This window comes from Haliaeetus leucocephalus, unplaced genomic scaffold (genome assembly GCF_000737465.1).
Source record: "Haliaeetus leucocephalus isolate CR32 unplaced genomic scaffold, Haliaeetus_leucocephalus-4.0 Scaffold225, whole genome shotgun sequence".
NCBI classification, from domain to species: Eukaryota; Metazoa; Chordata; class Aves; order Accipitriformes; family Accipitridae; genus Haliaeetus; species Haliaeetus leucocephalus.
This window is the reverse complement of record NW_010972661.1, coordinates 566,437-584,361: the sequence shown is the minus strand read 5'-3', so window position 1 is coordinate 584,361 and position 17,925 is coordinate 566,437. Positions and strand designations below refer to the sequence as shown.

Sequence of the window (17,925 nt, the reverse complement as noted above, 5' to 3'; positions counted from 1 at the left end):
AGACTCCTTGGCAGGACTTGAGGCAACCAGCTTCCCCAGATTTCTGCTGGGAGATGTGTTTGTGTGCAAGTGTGTGTGTGTTGGAGGTGGGAGGAATAGTGAAGAAGTTCTGTTAAAAAATAGTGAATGGTCTCTGCAGATCTGTTCAGTGAGTTTATCTAAATATTCCCTTTTCTTTCCTTTCTTTTCCCCTTCCCTTCCTCCCTTCTCTTCTCCTGTTTACTATCAGGAAGGGCCACCTCTGAAGGGTCAATTCAGTACAGCCTGGCGCCAACACAGACGGACATCCACAGCAATTCTAACAGTGAGTCAATTTGTAGTTGGGGGAGTCCTTGAAATAGTATTATTTTATGTGCACATGGAAGGTGCAAGAACTCTGCAGAGGGTTTCCAGAAGAGAGAGAGGGTAGGTTTGTCACCCCTAGCTCCCTCTGGTTGGAGCAGCCTGCAAGGTTTTGATGCCTCACTAAAAACATTAGGTAAAGGTAGCTTTTCCTGGAAGATACAAGGATCTGGATGTGTGAGGGCCAGTGCCAGGCCATTTTACCAGCAGAATAGGCTTTTAGAGCTAGATGCTGTTCAGAGAAAACTGGCCACCAAGAAAGCATAAGACAGTTCAGCTGACTAGAGAAGAAGAGGCTAGCAGCCATGCACAGACAAGGCTCTTCACTGAATTGTTACTTTCCCAGCTGGAGATGAGAGCTGTGAGTCTTGGATTTGTGTAGGAGCACTGATCCATCTTAGGATAGGTGAAGAGACCTTGCTTTCAGTTTTGAGGTAATTTAGCTGCTATCACTTAGATTCTCTGGTGCTTCCTGGAGCAGCTAGAGGGGGAAGATGAGCCCTTGCATGGTATAATACGCTCTTTCTCTCTCATTATGCATGCACACAATGTTATCCAACACTAGTGATCCCAGTCCTTGGTGGCCACTTCTCCTGATGTGTGTGTTGCGGGGAGAGAATCTACTGAGTTGTAGGAGGGGAAAGAAAAATTCATTACACAGAGCAAATTAAAAATTACACCTGCTCCTCACTGTTCCTAAAAGGTACTCCTGTCCTATATTTTCCTCTTGGTGACTTTCCGGGGACCAACAATCTTTGGTCCAGCATCACAGAGAAGGTAGCTGGGGAAGGAGATAGTGACTTAAAGAAGAAGTGGACAACTGGATGAGCTGGAGAGGATAAGAAGAGGTGATGGCAAATGGAGAGGACACCAGAAGGGAAAAGAGATGGCAGTGAAAAGATCCAGAGAAAGCAGTTCTGGGAGTCTGGAACAGCAGTCTGAGGACTGAAAATGTCACAGTGAGCTGTTTTTTAGCTAAACTATCTGGCCTGAGATCTGGAAAAAGCATCCATTCATCCCTCCACTTCAAGGACAGTAGGACAAATGACACCCTCTGGCAGGGACTGAGTGACAACCCTGTCTGTCACTGGTTCAAGACTGACCACCAGAGCTATATAATTTGTAACATCTCATTCATGGAAATGTAGTATAAAGCAGTTGTGAAATACTGCACAGTGATGGGATCATTTTGAACTATGCATCATCCTCAGCATAGTTCTAACATTTTCCATGTGTCTACTAAACACTCCATCTTTGGTATATATATATGAAGATACGGCTTATTATTAATATATTTGAATATATTTGGTAAAATCTTGCTCACAAACTAAATGTAACTGTAATAATGTTATCTTAAATGATGCTGTAATCTGATTTTATGCTGCGTGAACAGTGAACAATGGAAAATTTACAGCACAGACCAATGTCTCACTGATCTGTGGCTCTTAAGCAAAGAATTGGTTGTTTCTTCTTACCATATTTCTTTGCCTCAAATGCTTGAATGAGTCATACTGTATTTGTTCCCCTTTTAGTCTTCTGATGGTTTGTTTAAGTCTTATTGTTTATGCAGTCTGATGGTCACTTCCGTAAACTATTTCTTGAAAGTGTTGATATCCTGGGCAGTGCATCAAACCAGATGTTTATGAAGCTGTATCTATCCTATGAGCAGTTCCGTGTGTAAGTAAACATGTGGGCATGGGCCTTGAGATCAACAGGAAGACTCACTGTGAAATTGCAACAGGCAGTTGAGGGACCTGGGCCTGTATTTGTGCCAGGTGGAATTAAAAAGATTATAATATCTCCCAAAGACAGGAGGTTGAGCACCAGGGGAATTCAGGCTGATGCTTAGCTCACCATAGGATGCCTTTAGCAGTCAATGAGTGGATCTGAACTACAACACAGGGATTACATTCTTTCAGGTCCTAGATGAAAAAAACAGCAACAGAAAGAAGCAACAGCCTCAGACAGTCCCATGGTTTGGGAGAGGATGAGCTGCAAAGCACTTTTGGGGGACTTAAAGTTTATGTGAAATACAATACACTATTATATCTTCCTTTTAGCTCACCTAGTCATCAGTTCTGTACCTGTCTAGAGCAGCACTCTATTTTTGGCTTTTTTCTTTTCTTCCTCAAGTTGTTAGAGCACTTAATCAAACTTCAAGATGGATTGTGATTAGATCTCAAGCCGCATTTTGAACTGTGATTGATTTCGTTAACATCTGCTGTGCTTCCTCTCTAGGCAGAACAGTTTGGGGCTATACTATATGAGTTTTCAGGGGAGATTTCAGGCAAGAAAAGCAACAGCATAGTAATACCAAGCAGGTGAGCTATTGGGTGGGCAAGGCTATTCACAATGCTTACAATGCTTGGCCAATTAATTATTATTTTTTCCCCCCATTCATTTGTATGTAGCTTCTCCCACTCTCCGGGTCGGAAACTAGACCTACATGGATTAGTGTTGAAATTATTGTAGCCATGCAAACCTTGGAGATTCCCAACAGCATCTCAAAATGTTTTTAGGACTTTATTATTATTTTTAAGGATGGTCTCCTTCGAATGACAAAGCCTTGTACAAACAGGAAGAGATAGTTTATCTAGGTGGACAGACTAAAGGGCAAGAAAAAGGAAGGCATCTAAGCCCTGTAAAAATGTAGAAATCTCCATCTGAGAGTGGGGCAGCACTGGAATAGAGGCTGAAAGAAGGTGTACAATCCCCATTCTTGGAGATACCCAAAACTTCACTGAACAAGGCTTGGAGCAAGCTGATTGAACCTGGAAGTCATGCTTTGAACAGGGGTTAGACTCAATGTCCTCCAGAGGGCCCTTCCAAACAACATCATCTTCTAATTCTATTATCTATGGTAAAATCAGTGGCAAAGTCCTGTGTATTGTATTGTACACATAGCCAGATACTTGGTCTAGCACCTAAGCTGCAGAAAATATCTTGCTGCTTTGGAAATAAGCTGTCTCCTCCAAAACCATCAGGTAAATGTTGTCTTCTGGTAGTCTGCAGTGGACAGGAGAAGAATGTAATGGAATTTTTTGCATCAAATTAAAATGAAGACAGCTATATACAGAGTAGCTAGGATTTTAGGAAACAAGGACTGGAAGGTGAGCTGGCAAAGAAATCTTGCTCCCCATAAGACTGAGACTGACTGAACTCTCTCAAGGGCAGAAGGGCAAAACTGTCCTTTCACAGATGTCCTGGGGATCAGAGCTAGAGGCATCTCAGTCTTGACAGCATTGTTCCTGTTGTGTAGCTAAATTGAACGGGTCAGGTCCTGGGGCTGTCAATCCAGCTAAGTTTGCACCAGTGTTTAGAAAGGAAGTAGCTATTCTCCAAGGGCTAAATGCCAGGGACTCTGATGTGACATTGTGATAAAGTCCTGGGCTCTTTCAGTGGGAAGAAAGTATTGTTGCACTACTGTAATGACTTGTGATATCAAATCCATTGCTCTTTTATTGTGTCTCTTCAAACCCTGGGCTCCCATTTGGTTTTGATGGACACCAGATTTTTTCTTCTGAATGTTTTTTTAACCTTTCTTTTTTGTAGTGATGGGAATCTAAACTAAGAGCTCATTATGAATTCCTGCTGTGCATACTGAGCTCCTAAGTATTACCTGAGGCAGGCACTGCAGGAAGAGGTAATAACAGATATTGTCTTATACCAACTGACATAGATGTGAAAAACAGACTGATTTTCTGACACACTAGTCACTGTTCATACCTGAAACAGAAGCAAGAAATTTCAAGCTATCAAGCTGCATTCTGGGTTTCTTGACTGTTGTATTTTGCTTCTTAAAATTCCTATTCAGAATGCACTGAGGCTGCTTGGGTGGCCACTATTCATTTTAGTGGATTTGGGCATAAGTATTGTATCAGCAAAATTAATGATTATAATTGAATTTATAATGCTTTCTGGGTTTGCTTGCTATCTCTGACTTTCCTAGCTTTTTTAATGGCCATTCATTAAAAAGCAAACTAGCTGACTACCTGAGACATGCCAAATTGTTTCTGCAGTCTGCTAGTGACCACTAGTTCTACTGGCAGAGTTCACGGGCAAAATTTAGAAAGCAAATCTATATTACTAACAGCATGGCTGCCACCTGACTTTTTTATTACAAGAGTTAAACCCTTATCCTTTCTGTGATCTGACTTATATACCATGATGACTTGATTTTGTCAGCATCCTAATCATGCCTATCACAATACAAATTGGATGGAAAATCTTCCACAGGACCATCCTGCCCATGATTTTGGAATTAGCAAGAAATAATTGTGCAGTGCCTTCTATGGAAACATTTCATTCCATCACAGCTGTCAATTTTAAATGATTGTTTTTGTTCCAGTTAATGGGAGCGGCTACAGAAATGTCACTTTGGCACAAATTTTGGTGCTGAGATCTTCAAGCAGCAGAAAACCAGCAGCTACCAAGAGAGAGGGTCAATGGCTTTCATTGTGTTGGGCAGCTTCTAAGGGCAGTGGGATGGCTGGACACCACTCATTTGCAGTTACAGGCTCCTAATGCACGTAGGGTTTTATGAAGCTGAACAATTTTGGAGTGAATTTGTGACAGGACAAGGACATAAGGTTGTTGATTTTCCGAGGTGATGACACATGCCAGTGCTGGATTATGGCTCTCAGGTTCTTTACCTACAACATTAAAACAACACAGAAAAAGTCTGCTTTTCCAGATGAGGGAGACAGGCAGATGCGATGGTAGAGATCAGACAAAAGCACATGCCAGTGCTCAGTGGGAGACAAGCAAGTCAGGAGAGTCTCAGCAGTGTCAGACCACTGCAGAGTGAGCCCCAGCAAGAAGTTTTTGTCTATTGCTCAAGATGGGGGTGCAGGTGAGGGGCATTCATGGGGTTCAGAAAGAGCAGACCCTGATCTTTAAATACTTCAAGGTGTTAAAGTTGTGAAAAGTTCAGGGTTATCAGAATTTTTTTTAATGACTGCCTCCAGATGATGGATTTAAAAGACAAAAACATCCAATAATTGCTTTTTCTTCTTTTTTTTTTTTAATCTTATATCTTGTATTTCACAGATATATTTCATAGATATTCTGGAACCTGTTTACATGGGGACACTCAGGCAATAGGATCTGAATTAAATTCTGAAGTGCATTTATTGCACAGAATTAGACCCTGGTGTGGGCACTCTCACTCAGAATTAAGCTAAACTAAAATAAAGGGTTAAATTCAAGAGCATGGTATGAAAGGCAATGAAGACAGAAGGAGAATTTGCCTTCATCTGCATTTTGTGAAAAGCTCATGCAGATAAAATGCTATAAACCAGGTCCTCAGCCAGTATGAATGAGCATTATCCAGTGATTTCATTCAGGTGTTCAGTAGGGGAGAAATTGGTCCTTAGAAGGTAGTTAACCCATGGAGAGTGTGAATGCGCAGCAATTGGCTGGGATGTAGGAAAAGGGCATAAACTGCAGAGGTTTACAGAAGCACCTGTTGTTTAGATCAAATTAAAGCAGCCTTTGGCTTTTCCTGCTTTGTGCAGAAATCAAATTATTTTATTTTTTTAAGTCAGTACTCTTGCATCTGACTGTTTCTTTTGTGAATAGGACAAACAGGAGGTGATAGAAAACACAAACCGGAGTGATCTAAACATGGAAGAATAGACACTTCTGCCTCAAAAGATAAGAATGCAGAGGCAGTGGTAGAAATTAAAGATGACAGTTTCACAAGATGTAATTAGACTGTGGAATCCACTGCCATGGGAAGATTTTGAAGCCAAGAGTTTAGTTAAATTCAAAGAAGTGTTAGCAACTTACATGAATTACAAGAATGCCCAGATAGGTAATAATTATGATGAAAACTCTGGAAAGGATGTTAGACGCTGTGCTTTGGGTATTATGCTAGTCTATCAGGATGAGATAATCTAGCAGACAGGCAACCTGCAGCAGGCAGAAAACTAGTGAAGAATACCTGGGATTAATCACTATGAGACATAAGACTTAGAAGACCATGGGTCATAACCAGGCTACCACTTGATCTAGCTTCCTTTTTGAGTGGCTCCATCATTATTTTGGCTGAGTTAAGCCTTTCAGGTGTCCAGCTGCTGATGAGTAATGTATTCTGATCATACTGATTCACAGTGAGTCAGGAAACCTGGCTTAATGCAACTGGCAGGAGAATCGTGTTGAGCTAGATGGGTTTGGAGCCTGAATATTGCCATAAGCAGCAGTGCTGAGGAAACAGGCGAGTAGGTTTAACTCTCAGTGTAGCATGAAGTCAGCAATCGAGATGTAGAGTTGGAACTGTTCAGTATTGCCATAACAGCAATGTCCAAGTTCATTAGCAGCGTGGTATGAAAAAGAAAGCTCTGGGAACTAACAGGTAGGTTTGCTTGAAGGATCCTCAGGGTTGCGAATAAAGCATCCATGTCCAGGTCTGCTGGGGCACATTATGCAACAGACTTTCTCCTCAGTGAAGAAATCAGTGGACATCAGGGAACATAACAGGAGAAAATGCTGCTCTCTCTCCTCCCATGACTCACAGGGGAAGCAATGCAAAGGTGTTTATATGAAAAGGAGCAAGATCCAGGAGTCATGGTGCAGGTCATTTCACATGTACTTTTCACACGGCAACACAGACAGTCCCTGTTCATGGACATCTTCATTGTGAACAGCAAAACTGAGAATGAGAGATGAAGTAGTAGTCACTTAGGGGAGTAAGAGGCATGTCTTGCAAACTAAGAGGCACGTCACTGAGTGCCTGTGTAAACACTTAATATACGCTAAGTGTAGAGGAACTGAAAAGAGAGAAGGATGCCTCATGCAAAAGCACCAAAAGTTTGGGCCATGTTTTGCTGCCTGCATTTCTGCCTAAGCCCTTCTGGCCAGCTCTAGGATCTCCCTTTCCATCGCCTTCAACAGTACCTTGAACTGCCGTTAGAGGCACTCAGTTCTCCTCTGGACTCAGTGTGCCCGAGGAATTTAGCTCCTGAAGAGTTCATCCCAGCAGTCAGAATGGAAAAGCTAGCATGCAGTAATTTAGTGTTTGAATTCCTCAGCACTCGATAACTTCCCTTTATCTAGAAGATACAAATGAATTATTGCAATATAGTGAGTTAAGAAGTACATTTCAAATACTTCTTATTTATCTGTTTTGTTAGTTTATGTCAGTATTACAGCTCATCATGTAATAGCCATTCTCATTCCACAGTAATTATGTTCAGATTGAGTACTTTACTGGTTAAACTGCAAAAGTTTAACTAGTTATACATTATTTATGCAATTAATTTAGGAGAACTTGTGTCATGTCCTCTGAGTGATATGCACATCCTATGAGATCCTGACATCATCTGTAGGCATCTGGTGAAATCTCTACAGCAGTGCTTGTCGTGGGAGCACTACAGCAGGATTTTAAAACTGCTCTCAGTATAGCCAACAAAGGTAGTTTGAAACTACTTTTCTTGTTCAGAATGGGCAAGTCACTTACAGTGATGTTTTTCTTTTTTAAAATGCAATGCTTTCACCACAGCATTGTCCTGAACTCTAAAATTAGCTTCTATCCTTTATTTTTTTTGTATAAGACAAACATAATTTCTCTACAGTAGACTTCAGCTCTGAAATAATTAAGCATCGTAATTAGGTCACTTCAGACCAAAGTATCTGCCACAACTCTTAACAGTCTTTTAGAGGAAGAATTCAAAAAAAGGAAGACTTCTGCTCTCACTGTAGTGTTTTCACATGAAGTTTGTATTTATATGAGGAAGAAGAACATTGAAAGGTCAGAAGGAACACTGCTTACAAGCCCTTTCTGTTCTAGCTGCTGCAGCTCTCCTTCTGCTCTTGCACTAGGCAGGTATGGTGCACTTAAAGGTAACTTGGACGTGACAGTTTCCAAACAATCACACAAAGAACAGAGGAGGAAGTATGTTTGGGAGAAGCCAGGAGAACAATGTGGCTGACATGACCAGCCAGCAGCTGATTTCCTGCTTAGATACATTAAATTCTTTACACAAGCTTACTCAGCTGAAATGTGCAACACATCTTTAGTTATCGCACCTGAATCCTTAACTGGGAAAAGCACAAAAAGTCACAAAAATTATGACAAACATGCTAAGAGCACCCAGAAGTTGTCCAAGTAGTAGATGGTCAGGGTGCAGTAGGCAATGTGAGCTCAACAGAAAAGCAAGCAAGCTATTGAATTGAACAGCTCATAAAGTAGCAGGTTGTATTTCGTGAAATAAAACAGGACATGTTGTGAAACTTTTTACAGAGGCATGCATTGTAGCTCAGGAAGGGAAACATCTCTCCCTCCCTTTCTTTTCCCTGGCTCCCTTTATTCATGCACAGCTAAGTGTTGTGGGCTGTGGGCTGCCTGTAGGAGTGGGCCTTCACTTGTATAAAGCCCAATTGTGCTGATAGGGCACTTAGAGTGAACTGCACAGGGATTTTTGTTACTGGTGTAGATAAGATTTCGAAGGATGAAACTGCTTCACAGTTAGGCTGGTCAGACCAGAGTGAGAGTGTCAGTAAGGATCTTTTCCTATGTTATTCTTAATATGCCCCACTTATAACAAGGTTAAAGTATTTTTCTGTAAGAGAACAGCCTTTTACTTCTTGTTTGGCAATCACTACACCAGCCCACATGTATTGATCGCTGTCACAGGGTAACTCCTGCCATCATGCTGACTAAGCCTACAGAAACACAAAGGGAATTGTGTGCATGACACTGGCTGCAGCCATCTTCCCATGCCATCCTGTAGATGTAGCCAAGGTCCTGCTTTCCGCTCAGTGTTGTAAATCAGGACTAAGTCCATAGGGCCTACAAGGGCAAAAATGGGATGCAAGTGACAAAATGATGTCAAGTGGGGCTGACATAAATTCAGGAGGGCGAAACAAACAAACAAAAATGCCACTCACAGTCTCTTATGAAGCTGCTGTAATGTTTTTGGGCTACTTTCATATTTCCAGTGTGCAGAATTAATTTTTTTTTTCTGTGATTTTAAATGAATTATAGCATTTGGGATTTTCTCTCCATTGCTAAAGTGTTTACAAAAAGCTTTTTGCTACTGTTTTCCAAGGCCAATGATAAAACAGGGCTGTTGGCCCAGTCATTAGAATGAGGAACAAGGTTTAGGCTGCACTAGCCCCAGATTAAGTCAGCTAAGATCTCTGCATGCCTCGTCAGCCTTCCCAACGTCTAGTCCTCTCTAGGATGGTCGTGCTATATGGCCAGCCTTGATTGTTTGCAAGGATGGCTTATTGGTCCCTTTTGTCCCTGTTAGTGGCCCCTGCTGCTAACCACATCTGTAGGTCTCCAGGTGATCTAGCAAAGAGAGAAGAGGGAAAGAGGTGGAAAAGCCCTTCAGATAAAGGTCTCAATGTGTTGCTGAAGTAGACTGGGCCTTTCACAAGCACTGATTGTATGTGGGCAGGCCACATATTCAGACGGTGTGACAGCTGTTCTCTCCAACATCTGGTGTTATCACGTTGCACCTGCCCAGTACCTTGAAATTCAACCTTAGCTCTACACTTCTGCATCTTTGTCTCTCCATACCTTCACATTCATCTAAAGCTATCCAGGATCTGGGAGGTCAGTGCTTACCCCAACTCCTAGCCGTGCTTCCCTGACTCCTTTCTTGTGTCATCTCTCCCAATCCTGCAATTGCAAGAACTGACTGAAAAACTAGTCAAAACCCTCCTTTTGCAGGAGTAGTTTTCAGGTGAAGTGGTGGATTCATGGCAGAAGAAAGATACTATTAGCATCTCTGCTCAGGGAAAGGCTGACATTTCAGCTCAACCCTTATTAGACATTAAAGTCCAAACCAGAGGTGTTAGGAAGGCTTGAGTGAGGGGAAAGGCTTCTACAAGTGGTCAGTCTAGCTGTGAAACACAGCACCACAGAAAAATTGTTCATACTGCTGCCCACAGTACTGGTGAAATAGCAAGAGCACTTCAGTTCACCATGGGCATTACTGGAACATGTCAACCTGTAGGAGACACTCAAGCCCCATGCCTTGGAGTTTCACAGGACTGCCTTCTTAACAGGATGACTTTACTTTTCTTCCCATTGCTTCTGCCTGTCGCCAAACAATCCTTACTGATTGGCTTCTGCAGGCAGGTGGGGGCTTCTGCAAGACAGCTGTTTGTAGTAGTGCAAGTAGATTTCTCTTACCGTGGCTATGTGAAGTACTTCTACCTTCCCACCAGTCTCTTGAAAATGTAATGCCTGCCCCTGCAACACATAAGAAAGATAATTACCCAGCAGATCAACCTTCTGCTAGAAGGGAGGTAGGAGGCAGACTACAATCCAGGCTATAGCTACAGAAACAGGCTGCCACAGATAATCGAGTGTATAGCTTTACAGAATATCAAGTACTCAGCTCAAAATGAGTGCACCATATTCTGTCACCCTGTCACAAGCATGAGGCAGCTCCCTCCCTATGGAAATAGCTCTTGTTTAGAGTAAGTGGAGAAGTCAAGTTTGCCAGGTTTCTATCATGTCTTAAGCCTATTGGTATGAGGCAAGGAGTCAAGCCCCAAGATTTTTTCTATCCTCTTTCCAATGAATGCATAATGGTTTCTGTTTTGCTTGCAGAGAAATACCTCACTTCGATTCTTGCTAATCCCATTTGTATTGGGTTTCATTTCCCTCTCTGATACAGAAGGTTACCAGCATGATCACGCCCAGCAGGCATCAGTTTGCATCTGTTCTTAAATTCAGAGCACATAGCTGTGCCCTCAATTTCCATTCTTTGGAAACCTGAAGGTACCATGATTAAAATAGACTGCAAACAGATGCTTGATGTTAAAGAGGTCCTGTTTGCTTGTACTAATTGCAATTTGTGCTGTAAGGATTTTGTCACTGTCTATTGGCTAATCTTTGTAAGGTTTCAATGAATCTGCTGGGCTTGGGGCTTTGGCATAGCCATGATAGACCTGCGGTTTTAATTTTTGGAAGTTTTGGATTCAAAGCTCACTGAGCAGCTCAGAACTGCCCAGCCATGGGAACTGACAGCAAAATACACATTCTGTCACACCTTCCTGCTGCAAATTTGGTAAGTAGGGACATCCCTCTTCAAGAGTGCCTGTGAAGAATGGTAGAGTCAGTTGTGTCCACCCTGCACTGCTTATGCACTGGAAAATTGGTCATTTGGCTCCTGGATGTGGAAAACCTTCCTTAATGCAGAGCTTAGAAAGGATCCTCCAATTTTCTTTCTTTTGTACTAGTTGAACTTCAATGAATGAAGGCCAGAAAAGGCAGGTGGAGGCAAAACAAAGCAATCTTTACAAAGAGGTCAGTTAAAATCTCTTCTGACAGCAGGCAAGAGCAGGTCACAGGATATGAAGGTAAAAGGCAGAGATGACCCTGACTGAATCTGGAGGCATGTGTCTGAAGCAGCTTTTTGATGACATTGTTGATGGTATCAGTTGTTCACATGCCTCCAAGATGAGTTTGGTGCCCCTGACTCTAGATAACAAAAGGAATAGCGTATCTCTTCCCGCAGCACCAAGGCCTGCCCTTATGCCAGTCCTCACTGTGAAGTTCTGGGGACAAACCAAAACAGCCCCCTTGTCTGCTCACTCTTACACCATTGTACATCAGGAGTGACTGCCTCCACAGCAGTCTGAGACTGTTGTGGAGACAACCTGGACTTTAAGTAAAACATAGCTCTCTATTCCTCTAGATAATACCCTCCTGAGTTTCAAGATTCATAAGCAGGTCTGCAGGTGCCCTGCCAACACCCTGACGCTCAGAGAGAGCGCCAGCACTGCAGCACACACCACACCTCCCCTCACTCCTGCTGTGAATGCATATGAGGCTGCAGCAGGCCTGCAGAAGATAACTTCTTGTTTGTTTTCCTGACTGCCCTGTTAAATCTTTGAATCCTCTATCAAGAGTAAAAGCAAGCTGCAGGCAAAGTAGAGGCTGGCCAGGCATGTGTTTATAATAAACACACACATCTGTTTTTTTCAGTATGGTAATTCTAGATGGAGTTGGATTTTCAGTCCACATTTATTATTGCTCTTAGATTTTCTTTTTGTAAAGCCAGTGTTTCTGTGAAAATGAACACAAATGGCAACATGATAGAGGAAAGAGGGGGAAAAGCACTAAGCAGGGTGTTAAAGTCAGCGATATCCGAGGCTTTATTTCAGGCATTCAGATATTACTGAAAATGTGAAGGGTGGGAGGCAGGGAAACTGCAAGGAGCAAGGGCATACGGTATAATGATTTTAGCTCTTAGGTGTCTTGAGCTTTGTATGTTTGGGTCAGAAGTGAGCGATTTCAGGGCATGTAGGGCTGTGTTCAAACTGTTGTCATTATGTCACTGGGTAGCAGGCTTCCTGCTACCTGGTGAGAGCATTTGACTGCTGTGCTGACACAGTCCATCTCTGTCTTTCTTCATAGGGTGAGCTTGTGATAAATACCCCTGTGCCATGTGTGGTGCATGCCTCTTAATAAGTAACATTGACTACTAAATCATGCCAGGTGTGGTATTCCTTGCCTGTGCTTTCTAGCTGGAAAGTAAAAAGCATCCAACTCCTTTCTTGTAAAAGATAAAGCTGTGAACTTTTTTAAAAGTCATTTTGACTTTGAAGAAGGGTCATTTAAGAGACCTTTAGTTTCTATAAGAACTTTAATAATTCAATATTATTTATTTAGCTGAATAACTTCGCTGAATTTTGTTAATTACAGCCACTAGCACAGTATTCACAGTTGGCCTAGATAATCATTGTAGGTCCCTTCCAACTGAAATAGTCTAGTCTAGTCTAGTCTATTATTATCTATGAATGTGTTATACTACAGATAGCTATACCTTTGAATGTATCAGTGTAACCCCCTTTCTAAAAGTCTAAATTGAAATGGGAACAATCTGGTATTTTGGAAGTGTTTGCAAAAACTGAGAACTCTGTGCTACAAATAATCATATAGGAGGTGAAAAAGCTTTTTTTTAAAAAAAACCTCTGGTCTTTTTTAAATTTAAGATTATTATTTCTCAGCATCTTCACAGGCCCTTGTCCTGGTTTCAGCTGGGATAGAGTTAACTGTCTTCCTAGTAGTGCTATGTTTTGAGTTCAGTATGCGAAGAATGTTGATAACACTGATGTTTTCAGTTGTTGCTCAGTAGTGTTTAGACTATAGTCAAGGATTTTTCAGCTTCTCATGCCCAGCCAGGGCACAAGAAGTTGGCACAGGACACAGCCAGGGCAGCTGGCCCAAACTGGCCAAAGGTGTATTCAATACCATGGGATGTCCCATCTAGTGTAGGAACTGGGAAGTGGGGGCGGGGAATCGCAGCTCAGGGACTGGTGGGATGTCGGTCAGTGGGTGGTGAGCAATTGCCCTGCGCATCATTTGTACATTCCAATCCTTTTATTACTACTGTTGTCATTTTATTAGTGTCATCATTATCATTATTAGTTTCTTCTTTTCTGTTCTATTAAACTGTTCTTATCTCAACCCATGAGTTTTACTTCTTTTTCCCGATTTTCTCCCCCATCCCACTGGATGGGGGGGAGTGAGTGAGAGGCTGCGTGGTGCTTAGTTGCTGGCTGGGGTTAAACCATGGCAGCCCTATAAATTACCATGTTCCTTTTGATCAGAAGGAAGTTAGGGGGTGAGTTTCACAGTCAAAAGGACAGGGGGACTCTCAAAAGGACAGGAGGACTCTCAGCATAAAGCAATTGCTTTCAGACCAGTAAATCCTGTCCTGAAGTGGTATTTTCCATGGTTGTTTTCAGAAATCTTTGCACAACCTTATGCATAGAAAGTGGTTTAGAAACAAAGAACTTGCATGAAATTCTTTCTTATCCTCCTCCAACCGCTGCTCTGAGGCCCCGAGTGAGTAAATCTTTTAAACACACCCTGGGAGCTTAACTGAAATCAGTCTGGAATGACCAATGCCAATGAAGTACCATTGCTTCAAAATGAAAGTCAAGGAGATCCATTCCTCAACTAAGCAAATTCAGTCATCAGCTCCAGCAATAGGAGCCAGAGTATGTTACAGATTGGCTCATCAGGGAATTAGGTTGATAGTGATCAAGATTAAACAGGCTCAGCAAGGCTGAAAACTAAAACGGTTCTCTGTAGCATGCAAAGAGAGGAATATAGTTGGGACTGAGAGTTGCTGTAACACAGCTGACGAAGACAGCACTCCTGCAGGAATTGTGTTCCCCAACTCTCTCTGGAGAGGCTTGTCAGTAGTTAGAGAGCATGATGAGCTTCTGAAAGAAGTGATGCTGGCACCAAACTGTGCTGTGCTCTCTAATCCTCTCACTTCCTCCGTGATGTTGAAGGTCATCTCATGGAAAGCCCATTTTCTTTCAGAAAGAGAAATTTGGGGTGGGGGGGGGGGGGTGTGGTGGTGGTGTGAAAAAAATCCTGTAGTTTGTGGAATTTGGTTTTTTTTCTGTCTAATATTTTATTTCCTGCTATTCTGGTCTGAAAGTCCGAGGGAGAATTTTGTTGGGAATTTTTCAGGTTCCCTCCCAGTGATCAGGGAGCAAATCTTTTTACTGAAGAAAACCAGGAAGGGCCTTATTGTTTTCCTTGCTTTGCCATGGATAGAGACATTTTGTCACAGTCTCAAAACCCTTCACAAAAAAACAGAGAAATTAGACGCTTGAGTTATTTTCAGGGTAATTCTAAAAAGCCTTTCTCCCCCAGTGTTTTAGTTTTCTGTACTCAAGGGTCAGAGTTAGAAAGGTGGTGAGGATTCTATTTATTCTTGTAACCAGTTCCTCTCAGGGCCGTTGATCCCACACACAAGTTTGCTGTCACATTCCTACCTTGCAACATAAATTTGAAATAAGAAGGAAACTCCATTGAGAGTTTGTGCCATGGTATATTCCAAGTTATAAAGATTTGCTGTCCAGCTCCACAGTTGCAGAATTAAGAGCACCGCTGAAAATGTTGGCCTGTGAGGTGGTCTGCTAGCAGTTACAGGAAATCCCAGATGCACAGCAGTGCATAAGGTGCCCAGTTTTGTGGGGCCAAGTGGGTATTTGCCTCTGGTCTGGCAGGATGCAACAGCCTCAACTACAGTTTCATCCGGCAACTGCTGAATCAAACCTGTAAGTCTGTCTAATTTGCTTTGCCAAAGATCAGTGAGAGAAGTTTTTCACCTTCCAGTCTGTTCCACTTCATGAGGGAGTTTTCACTGTGACTTCCTTAGACCTGCTGTGCAATTTAAAACTCGCCATTGCCCTCTTTTTTTTTCTCAGACCACCACAGATTCCCATCCCCTGATTAGTCTGGGGTTTTTTAGCCTTTTTTACTACACCTGAATTGTCTGATTTTCATTTTGCTGTGTAAGCCCTTTGGTTTTGCCTAAGGCAACATGCTGCAGGAATGAGAGAGTGGCTAAGCCAGGTCAGTAGTGACAGCCAGCAAAAGCCTGCACGTTGCTACCATCAGGCATCCAGCAAAGTCTCCCAAACCTTTGACTGAACATTAACACCGTTCCCCTTCATGACAGAGGAAACTCACCCAAGACCAGCACCTCAGAAACTGCACCCTAGCTGCCTTCATCAGCAGCATTTTGGTATAGATGTCATACCACTTTGAGGCAATTTCCAGTCATTGATAAGAACCAGCTGACTGCCCTTTGCTTCCCCAGAGGAAAAGCTCATGCCTATAAATAGCTTATATTAGTAGATTTGTTTGACTATAACTAAACCCTTAATTTTATCATTTATGGGGGTGATAAGCTCCTGGACTAGCAGGTAGGACTGTAAATTGATAGCATCATGGATGAAAGACAAAGGAGATTTTTCACAGTAAGCCCTGGGGAGAGGCAGCAATCACCTTTCACTACTGGTGCAGGACTAACCAGCGCAATCATTGGGAGGGGCTGCTTTCCCTCTGCAGACCCTCTCTAGTTTGCAGTATTCCCACTGCTTTACCCTGAGTTAGGCTGGTCTCCACCTGCCTAACACAGGAATTAGTGCAGCTCTGTCTTTGTTTTCCACTTCTCTAAATGAAGCAGAAAATTGGAATACAATACTGGCTACACACTCATCAGTGCCTATTTAGAAATACCCCTGGAATGATCTTTTGGTGCCATAAGCGTTTGCATTCAGACTTGCAATTTAGGACTCAACAGGTCAACCCACAGGAAAAAAGCTGAAATGTGTAAACAACTAAAAATAAACTACTAAGCTGTCCACCATGCTTATCTCTTGCAGGGCATACTTATGCATTAAATTAGGTGTTGAACAGTGGGACTTGGGGAGGAGACGTGGCTGCCAGGCACTTTCCTGGTATCAGGGGAGAGATATTTCAAAACTCTACACAGTGTTTTATTTTGTGCATTAATTGTATTGGAAGCTGCTTGACTGTGCTTTTGAAAGGCTCAGCTCTATTTGCTAAAGCCCTCGCCTCTGCAAATTTCTGTGCATATCACATACTGAATGGCTGAGTGGAGGGATCCACCTACAGAGACACAGATTACAGAAACGTGACTTTATACTTAATTCTCTAAAAATAGGCTTGGGAGCCTAATTTTGTATCCAGGTTTGAACATTTTGTTCAGATTTTGGCAGAAACAAAGGAAGTAATTTGCTAAACTTTGGACAACGAAAATCTCTCCCCTCTCCTCATTTCTGGGAAAAGGGGAAGGGAAATGGTTTGAGTATTAATTAAGTTTAAGGAGCTTCCCCTCACAGTTGTTTCCATTTGAATTCATTAGCATGTTGTTGTTTCCACAGCTTGCTGTTCTAACCAGTTGTCCACCTTGCTTTCTGCCTTCCTCCACGTGCTTCTGTCAGTTATCTGCTGGCTAAAGGGGAGTTCAAAGATGTTGTGGGACCTTTTGCTGCAGCAAATTCTCTTCACTCTCTTGAAGATCTCATGTCCTTTTGATTGATTAACCAGAGTTTAGGTGAGGGCCATTGTTCCATGGATTTATCCTGTTACTAACTTCCATTATTAGTTTGCAGATTGTATGGGAAAGTGAGTTATTACCACTGTAGGGATGCTGTGTCATCACAGGTTGTTGTTAGTCTGAAAAGCTGCTCGCAATGTGGTGGAAGTGCTACAAGATATCATAAACCACAGTCTATAAAATCTTTATTAGGTAAACCATAATTTATCATTTTAATCCATCTTCTGTCACACAAAGACAGACATCCAATAATCTGTATTTTTTGTAGTTCTCTTCTCTCAGGCATCCTAAATGTTTCTACTGCAACTGTTAAGAACAAATGCTTATAATTTACCTTGTAATCCGTGCAGAAAGCAAGGGAAATTAAAAAGACAGCGTCTTCAAAAGACTGTTTCTCATTTCAAAGGATCATTTTCTCTGGCCTACAGAGCATCTCATTGCAATTATTTGACATTATGTATTATGGCATGGTCATGAAAAAAGACCAAAGAACCTTTTAATGATTCTATTACTAATTAAAGGGATTCCCCAGTATCAGTGACTGTTCTCAGGTCTGTAAACCAACCTGCGGCCACAGAAAAGTTCCTGGAACTTTTCACTGAGACTTCAAAAAATACTTCAATTACTCAGTGAGAAAAATAAACCCACACACACATACCATACCCCCCCCCCCCCCAAAAATAAACAAAAACCACTTTTATGGAAAAACCAAAAAAAAAGCCCCTCC

General features: G+C 42.1%; 1 protein-coding gene across 1 annotated transcript in view; it reads left to right on the top strand.

Annotated features, from left to right (window-relative positions):
• The first annotated feature begins 239 nt into the window (after window positions 1-239).
• NRG1 (neuregulin 1) overlaps window positions 240-17,925 on the top strand; it is a 296,898-nt gene continuing 279,212 nt past the window's right edge. The window contains exon 1 of the mRNA XM_010567061.1: window positions 240-304. The gene's annotated coding sequence lies outside the window, so the exon portion shown is untranslated. The remainder of the gene's footprint in view (window positions 305-17,925) is intronic.